This window comes from Haliotis rufescens, unplaced genomic scaffold, assembly GCF_023055435.1.
Source record: "Haliotis rufescens isolate VD_foot unplaced genomic scaffold, xgHalRufe1.0.p SCAF_3, whole genome shotgun sequence".
NCBI lineage: Eukaryota > Metazoa > Mollusca > Gastropoda > Lepetellida > Haliotidae > Haliotis > Haliotis rufescens.
In genome coordinates, this window is record NW_025964001.1 from 37,456,894 (window position 1) to 37,467,290 (window position 10,397).

The window sequence follows — 10,397 nt, forward strand, 5'->3', positions numbered from 1 at the left end:
ACTGCCTGACCCTCCAGGCAAGTTTATCATATTCGGTGGTGAGTTACACTCCGTGGGGGTGTAGATACGAAGCGAACTCTAAAACCAGTGTCGTGTTTACCCGGTGACCTACATTACTGAAATGAAATCAGTGACTGAAACAAATACATGGACTTCGAAGCTAGAGATAATATTACTCGTAACTTTTCAATCACATAATTAGATAGTATATCAATGAGAGATCGATTGTTCAATTTATTTCGAGTTATGGAAGGATGCTGACTCGCTTTATGTGTTTGTTTGTTGTTTATCGCTGCACTCAACAATATTCCAACGATATGACCAGGCAATCCAGTGATTGACATTATGCGCATCAATGTACGTCATTGGGATACGATATACTGCATCAACCAAGTCAGCGAGCCTGACCACACGATCCCGTTAGTCACCTCTTACGGCAAGCATGTCGACCCCCTTTAATTATTGCCTGTGTGAATGAGATTAATAAATATGTTTTCAGACGAGTACACGTAAAACATACTACTCAAAAGAAGTTAAAGACCACACGATTCTTTCATATTACTAAAGCTAATCTGTCATGCCAACTATAACATGAAAAAAGTGTGTTCTTTAACTTCTCCTGAGAAGTATATGTTATTTTTTTCATCACAAAAGATCAGTATGCGCCAGGAACTAAATATACACAGTACATATATCATAAGCGGACTAATGAATATGACACTAGACTTGCACAAGTCTCTAAGGCAATGTTTATTAGTACAAATCACAATCCATTTATTATATTAATCATAGAACCAGTTGTCCCTATAAAAGAAGTACAGCCTCCTTGGTCTAGTTGTAGAATGTCTGCCCGGAAAGCGGAATGTTCGGGGCTCGATCCCCGGTCGCGTCATACCAAAAGACGTTAAAGATATAGTACCCTGCCTGACGCTCAGATTTAAGGGGCTTAAACAAGGACTTGTATGCTCGGAGTCAGTATACTATGGCTGAGTGAGGTATTCATGTTAAACTGTGGCATGGTGGGCTAGCATTATAAGATCGTCATTAGTCGGGACTAGTACAATCACACACGTGCATGCACGTCTGTATAGAAGTGCAATAATCTTGAACGCGACATTTCACCTTACCCTATGAGTTAGTGAGTGAGTATGGTTTTACGCCGCTTTTAGCAATAATCCAGCAATATCACGGCGGGGGACACCCCAAATGGGCTTCACACATTGTACCCATGTCGGGAATCGAACCCGGGTCTTCGGCGTGACGAGCGAACGCTTTAACCACTAGGCTGCCCGACCGCCCTTACCCTATGAGGACTGGCGTCCGTAGAAATGTACTGTCGGTTTATCTAGACATGCCTGGGGCAGTGGGATAGCCTAGTGATTAAAGCGTTCGCTCGTCACGCCGAAGACCCGAGTTCGATTCCCCACATGGATACAATGTGTGAAGCCAATTTCTGATGTCCTGAAAATATTGCTAAAAGCGGCTTAAAACGATACGCACTCACTCTAGACATGCCTACTGTAAGGATAAAATTACAATACAGCCATGGACTTATCATTCAGTACAGACTTGGAGCAACTCTAACCGTGTTACGAATAGACGAGATTCTACCCTCTCTTTCCAGCTGACCGCGGAGCTATTGTGTTATTCATGTAATTCCTAGCGACACCATGACAGACAACAGTATATGATCATATAATTACTGTTCGTCTGTGGCATTGTTTGCTTCAAGGAAACGAATCATCCAATCTCGCGTTTTGTAAATACAATGTAAATAAAAAGCAGATTGCAACGTAATGCATTTCCGACCATCGCTCTCCGAGAAGCCGTCCCTTTGTATTCCTTGTGGGGATACCGACTAGAGGGGTCCCACTGGTCCCAATACATACCCCTATGATCCAAAGTTTGTTTGTTGTTTAGCACCGCACTCAGCTATATGACGGCGGTCTGTAAATAATCGAGCCAGACAATCCAGTGATTGACATCATGAGCATCGATCCACGCAATTGGGATCGATCACACGCATCAACCATGTCAGTGAGCCTGACCACCCGATCCCGTTATTCGCCTCTTACGACAAGCATGGGTTTTTGATGGGTTGCTGTATGGGTACGCCGCTTATAGTAATATTCCAGCAATATCACGGCGGGGGACACCAGAAATGGGCTTCACACATTGTACCCATGTCGGGAATCGAACCCGGGTCTTCGGCATGACGAGCGAACGCTTTAAATAACCACTAGTTGCTTCTTTGTTGTTTAACGCATCATTCAACAAAAGTATCGCTATATGACTGCGGTCTGTAAATAATCGAGTCTGGACCAGTCAATCCAGTGGATGGCATCATGAGCATCGATCTACGCAACTGGATATACGATGACATGCATCAACCAAGTCAGCGAGCCTTACCACCCGATCCCGTTAGTCACCTCTTACGACAAGCATACTCGCCTCTTATTACAAGCATGGGTTGCAGAAGACCAACTCGAACCCGGATCTTCACGGGTCTATATGCTTTATGTAACATGTACATGTGATAGAAAAAGTATGTCAAGTGTATGAAAGTTTAAGTGATTAAGTGAATCCTACAACGTTACAGCTGTCACACCGGCTAGCCCAGACAAACTTAGGGTTGATAGCAGGAGCATCGTCCACGCCGCCGCCGAATCCAGTCACATGTCATACATCAATAACTGACATTTGATATAATTCATTTATTTAGATTTAAATAATTATTGCGCGGAATAATCTTTTAAAAAAATAAACAGTAGCGCAGCAGCAGCAACAATAGATTCTGGCCATCGATCCAATCTAAACACATTCACAGATTCAGTAAAGCGGACGTAAAATATATGGATTACCGGTTCAAAAAACAAGCCTCCGTTCGATTCATGTCATATCATTGTGTGGTTTGTATGTAATTGTTAATTTGGAGTAGTTTATGTATCGATTGTATGTTTATTAATCTCACATTACCGTTTTGAAAAACCTTATCATCTTTATATGAATGTACAATTTGATAGATTATAATCCAATTAATGATTTTGAGTTGTGTTCTTGGCGGCCAAGATAATTGAGGGGGAGAGGTTGTGTGGATTGTGTAGAAAGGAATATCAATATGTAGATGTAATGGGCTGTTTAGCATTTACACGAGAAAATTATGGATATTGGATTATTGTAAATATCGAACCCATTACTAGGAGAAACCGGGATGAAAAGAATATCGTGGCCATCAGTTGGAGTAGCTTGACTCAATGTGGCGTTGGGGGTTTCGTTCCTCAAAGCGATCTTAGCGCTACAATGATCGTAAGCCTATGTTAAAGTATGGGAGTTACGATTACCATAGCGCTAAGATTGCTTTGAGAAACAGGGCCCAGGACTGCGTTTGGCAAAGCGATCTCAGCGTTACAATTAGGTAAGTCTGTGAGTGAGTGAGTCTGGTTTTAGGCTGTTTTAGCAAAATTACAGCAATATCACGACAAGAACACCAGAAATGGGTCTCACACATTGTACCATGGGGTAAATCGAACCAGGCGACCAATCGCCCTTCACGACCGTGGATACCCGTTAAGAATCTTGGTTAGAATAGCTCTTCAGCAACCGGTGCTTACTGTAAATGGCGACTATGCTTGTCGTAAGAGGCGACTAACGGGATCCGGTGGTCAGGCTCGCTGACTTGGTTAATGCATGTCATTGTATCCCACTTGAGTGGTGGACCAATGCTCATGATGTCGATTATTTACAGACCGCCGTCAAATAGCTGGAATATTGCTGTGTGCGGCGTGAAACAACAAATAAACACGACCGTTAAGTATTGACAATGTATGTGATGGAGGAACGTGGTGTATACACGACCGTTAAGTATTGACAATGTATGTGATGGAGGAAGGTGGAGTATACACGACCGTGAAGTATTGACAATGTATGTTATGGAGGAACGTGGTGTATACACGACCGTGAAGTATTGACAATGTGTGTGATGGCGGAACATGGTGTATACACGACCGTGAAGTATTGACAATGTGTGTGATGGAGGAACGTGGTGTATACACGACCGTGAAGTATTGACAATGTATGTGATGGAGGAACGTGGTGTATACACGACCGTGAAGTATTGACAATGTGTGTGATGGAGGAACGTGGTGGATACACGACCGTGAAGTATTGACAATGTGTGTGATGGCGGAAGGTGGAGTATACACGACCGTGAAGTATTGACAATGTATGTTATGGAGGAACGTGGTGTATACACGACCGTGAAGTATTGACAATGTATGGGATGGCGGAACATGGTGTTTACACGACCGTGAAGTATTGACAGAGTATGTGTTTGGGGAACGTGGTGTATACACGACCGTGAAGTATTGACAATGTGTGTGATGGAGGAACATGGTGTATACACGACCGTGAAGTATTGACAATGTGTGTGATGGAGGAACATGGTGTATACACGACCGTGAAGTATTGACAATGTGTGTGATGGAGGAACGTGGTGTATACACGACCGTGAAGTATTGACAATGTGTGTGATGAGGGAACGTGGTGTATACACGACTGTGAAGCATTGACAATGTGTGTGATGGAGGAACGTGGTGTATACACGACCGTGAAGTATTGACAATGTGTGTGATGGAGGAACATGGTGTATACACGACCGTGAAGTATTGACAGTGTATGTGATTGAGGAACGTAGTGTGCACACGACCGTGAAGTATTGACAATGTATGTTATGGAGGAACGTGGTGTATACACGACTGTGAAGCATTGACAATGTGTGTGATGGAGGAACGTAGTGTGCACACGACTGTGGAGTATTGAAGATGCCTTTATTCGTGGAACATTGTTAAATTCTTTGCGGTAGAGATTGACATTGACTCAGGTTTTATGGAAATTGGCTCGGGTCTTCTAGTGGAGATATATTGGGGTCTTGTGAAGGAAACTGACACGGGTCTTGTGTTAAAGATTTAATTGGGTCTTGTTTTGGAGTTTGACTCTGGTCTTGTGGTGGAGATTGCCTCGACTCAAATAAGCTTGTAATAGGTAAAGGCAGGGTGATACGTTGTTTTAGGTGATAGGCACGTGACTGTATGTGAGTAAATGTTGTTTTACACGGCATTCAACATTATAAAGCTATTCCAAGAAACAGTTGTGGGACCTACAATGTATTATGTATATAATGTATTTAGCAATGAAATAGTATAGTTATCTGGGGCGGTCGGGTAGCCTAGTGGTTAAAGCGTTCGCTCGTCTCCCTGGAGACCCAGGTTCGCTTCCCCAAATGGGTACAATGTGTGAAGACCATTTCTGGTGTTACCCGTGATATTACTGGATTATTGTTAAAAGCGACGTGAAACCATTCTCACTCACTCACTCACAGCGGTGTTTACTAAATTACTATATGCAAGTACATATATTTGTAGATTTGCACAAGACAAGAAACACAATTCAAGTTAAACATACATTAAATCTCAAAAAGAACATTTACGGACAACCTTATGACACACTGTAACATCATATACTACCGAAAACAAGTTATAGAACACCCACAATTATAAGATTGTATTTTTGCAAAACAATCAGCCATGACTAATTAACCATAGTCTTCTTAACTTCTTTTGAAAAGTATATATTTAGATTTTAACCTGATTTATTTAGAGCGTATTGCCATGATCTGCGACACGCTTTCGGCGTGATGGTCACATACAACTGAAGAGGGCCATAAATCAATCAATTACATTTTACGCAAAAATCGGTGGATTGTTTTAAAATCACCTACGTCTGTACAGTTAAATTATGTTTTAAGTAAATAGTGAGAAAAGTTCAACATTACCTCCCAATTGCAGCAGATATCACATGCGGCCCCTGTAGGGGTCGAGAGGGGATATTGCTTAACCGCGAGAAAGCGATAAAGCGATAGAGCGAGAAAGCGAGAAAGCGATGTCCCCTCTCGGCAAACATACATTCCTGGTGTCCCCCGCCATGGCATTGCTGTATTATTGCTAAAAGCGGCGTAAACCAATACTCACTCACTATAATAATCTGCAAATATGTAATTGAAATTTCATACGAGTGAAACAATATGGTTCAGTCTGCCTAGATGACACTGGTGACAAAAATCAGGAAGTAAATAAATAATAAATAGAACAGGTTGCTTTTCTTACGAAACAGCATGTTTAACTGCTCTCGTGGCCCAAAACTATAAACTTGTCGTGTCACTCGATTAAATAAACACACTGTTTGACAGTATCCTCTATATATGTTATGACTATGGACGTTGTTTGTTTCCCTTGGGCGTCTATGGTGGCCCCATGTACAGTTACTGTCTAGACCAACTGGTGTGGGCTAAATACAGCTAACTCTTTCCCACAATTACTTCCGGGTTTTTCAAGGTGTGAGTACGTGAGGTGAAATTGGGTTTAATATCACGTTCAAGATTATTGCAGTCACACAGCTACGTGCATGTGTGTGTGTGTGTGTGTGTGCGTGCGTGCGTGCGTGCGTGCGTGTGTGTGTGTGTGTGTGATAGTACTAATGCCGCAATGCCGCTTTACAGAGCTCGCCCACTGAAGATACCAACTGCAGTTTAACACATGGATTCCACACTCCGTGCCGAGCCGACCAGTCCTCGTTATGTGTTTTTTCTCTCTCCTAAATGACGAAGCAGGGTAACAAGAAATACCATCTTTACCATCTGGTATGAAGCGGCTGTGTATTGAACCACCGACTTCGTTTGTTCGTTTGTTGTTTAACGCCGTACTCAGCAATATTACGGCAGTCTGTATATAATCAAGTCTAGGCCAGGCAATTCAGTGATTGACACCATGAGCATCGATCCACTATATTGGGATACGATGACATGCGTCAACCAAGTCAGCGAGCCTGACCACCCAATCCCGTTAGTCGCCTCTTACAAGCTTGGGTTGCAAAAGACACAAAAAATGTAATCCTGATCTTCAAGGATGTCATCTTAGAGGATGGGGAATGGATGCTTCTGCCCAATAACTGTTCACAGGCAATTTAGACCATCCTTCCTCGGATCACAGGCAATTCAGGCCACCTTTTTCACAGATCACAGGCAATTCAGACCACCCTTTCACAGATCACAGGCAATTCAGACCATCCTTTCACAGATCACAGGCAATTCAGATCACCCTTTCACAGATCACAGGCAATTCAGACCACCCTTTCACAGATCACGGCAATTCAGACCACCCTTTAACAGATCACGGCAATTCAGACCACCCTTTCACAGATCACGGCAATTCAGACCTCCCTTTCACAGATCACAGGCAATTCAGATAACCCTTTCACAGATCACGGCAATTCAGACCATCCTTTCACAGATCACAGGCAATTCAGACCACCCTTTCACAGATCACAGGCAATTCAGACCACCCTTTCACAGATCACAGGCAATTCAGACCACCCTTTCACAGATCACTGGCAATTCAGGCCACCCTTTCACAGATCACAGGCAGAACAGACCACCCTTACAAAGATCTTAGGCAATTCAGACCACCCTTTCACAGATCACAGGCAATCCAGGCCACCCTTTCACAGATCCCTGGCAATTCAGACCACCCTTTCACAGATCACGGCAATTCAGACAACCCTTTCACACATCACAGGCAATTCAGACCACCCTTTCACAGATCACCGGCAATTCAGGCCACCCTTTCACAGATCACGGCAATTCAGACCACCCTTTTACAGATCACAGCAATTCAGACCACCCTTTCACAGATCACGGCAATTCAGACAACCCTTTCACAGATTACAGGCAATTCAGACCACCCTTTCACAGATCACGGCAATTCAGACCATCCTTTCACAGATCACAGGCAATTCAGACCACCCTTTCACAGATCACAGGCAATTCAGATCACCCTTTCACAGATCACGGGCAATTCAGGCCACCCTTTCACAGATCACTGGCAATTCAGACCATTCTTTCACAGATCACAGGCAATTCAGGCCACCCTTTCACAGATCACAGGCAATTCAGGCCACCCTTTCACAGATCACAGCAATTCAGACCACCCTTTCACAGATCACAGGCAATTCAGACCACCCTTTCACAGATCACAGGTAATTCAGATCACCCTTTCACAGATCACAGGCAATTCAGGCCACCCTTTCACAGATCACAGGCAATTCAGGCCACCCTTTCACAGATCCCCGGCAATTCAGGCCACCCTTTCACAGATCACGGCAATTCAGACCATCCTTTCACAGATCACAGGCAATTCAAAACACCCTTTCACAGATCACGGCAATTCAGACCATCCTTTCACAGATCACAGGCAATTCAGACCACCCTTTCACAGATCACAGGCAATTCAGATCACCCTTTCACAGATCACAGGCAATTCAGGCCACCCTTTCACAGATCACAGGCAATTCAGACCACCCTTTTACAGATCACAGCAATTCAGATCACCCTTTCACAGATCACGGCAATTCAGACAACCCTTTCACAGATCACAGGCAATTCAGACCACCCTTTCACAGATCACGGCAATTCAGACCATCCTTTCACAGATCACAGGCAATTCAGACCACCCTTTCACAGATCACAGGCAATTCAGATCACCCTTTCACAGATCACGGGCAATTCAGGCCACCCTTTCACAGATCACTGGCAATTCAGACCATTCTTTCACAGATCACAGGCAATTCAGGCCACCCTTTCACAGATCACAGGCAATTCAGGCCACCCTTTCACAGATCACAGCAATTCAGACCACCCTTTCACAGATCACAGGCAATTCAGACCACCCTTTCACAGATCACAGGTAATTCAGATCACCCTTTCACAGATCACAGGCAATTCAGGCCACCCTTTCACAGATCACAGGCAATTCAGGCCACCCTTTCACAGATCACAGGCAATTCAAAACACCCTTTCACAGATCACGGCAATTCAGACCATCCTTTCACAGATCACAGGCAATTCAGACCACCCTTTCACAGATCACAGGCAATTCAGATCACCCTTTCACAGATCACAGGCAATTCAGGCCACCCTTTCACAGATCACAGGCAATTCAGGCCACCCTTTAACAGATCACAGCAATTCAGACCACCCTTTCACAGATCACGGCAATTCAGACCACCCTTTCACAGATCACAGGTAATTCAGATCACCCTTTCACAGATCACAGGCAATTCAGGCCACCCTTTCACAGATCACAGGCAATTCAGATCACCCTTTCACAGATCACGGGCAATTCAGGCCACCCTTTCACAGGTCACAGGCATTTTTTAAACCCATTTCACTATCACGGATAATTATCGTGTAAATTGGTTCATTTTTATTTAATAGAGATCTATTCTTACTTATCAATCTGATAGTGTTTTAAAACACATCATTGTCCAGTTTATGTTTTACATAATAAACAAGGACTGCGTATCATATTACTGTAACATTTAAACTTCGTAACAACTTGTCAGACTATCTCGGACCATCTCGGGCGTTGCTCGATATTGTTAGGCAACTGTTCTCCACATTGTCTACATGTACAGTATTACCGGTTTTGTATAAAAAAAACCAACGAAACGAATAATATCGATTCACGAGAAATTACATTTCACAGAATTCATTTGCAATTCACTATGACAGGACTCTTGCGAAATAACGTATGACAGCTAATTCTAAACGTGAAATATCAAATCGCGGTAAATTAAAAGATCCAAAGATGCACAATTATGATCGATTTATTGTCTTTGGTGGTAATTTATACAGAAATAAAGATTTTTTTCGAAATAAAAAGAACAAAATCGAGTTTTATTTTTTAAACAAGAACCAAGAACTCTTAATGTCAGGAGTTATTGATGAAACTATATTACAATGAAATCTTACCTTGACATTTGTTTCGAATAACGGTAGTGTTGAAATTACTAAATCACAGAAAGTAAGAATTTACGATAATTTCATTTCCAGGAGACTTTGTCCAGGTTTGACTATATACTAAATAATGTCCTTTGTAAAACTGAGATAGTGTTCATTATAAAATTGGCACATAAACAAAGAAAATTGGCACATAAACAAAGTGGTATTGAAAGGCTTGATCAAGCTTGCAATGCGTGCCTACCATTTGTCCCAGCCTAGACCCTTGGGAATGTTCTTTACTTTTATGTATGTACATCATTTGGAGCTCAAAGTTATCTATTGAAATATATATTAGAAAAATCCAAACAATTATAATGGAAGACTTCATAAGCTTTTAATTCATGAACTTTCAGATCCTTTCAACTGTTTTCTTTATAACGGATTGGCTCCACTCGTAGTTGTAGATAATTGAACGTTTTATGACAATGACATCACATTTAATCATAATTTAATGTAGAGATCGTTGTATATTTCTGAATAAGCATATGACAAAGAACAAACATTG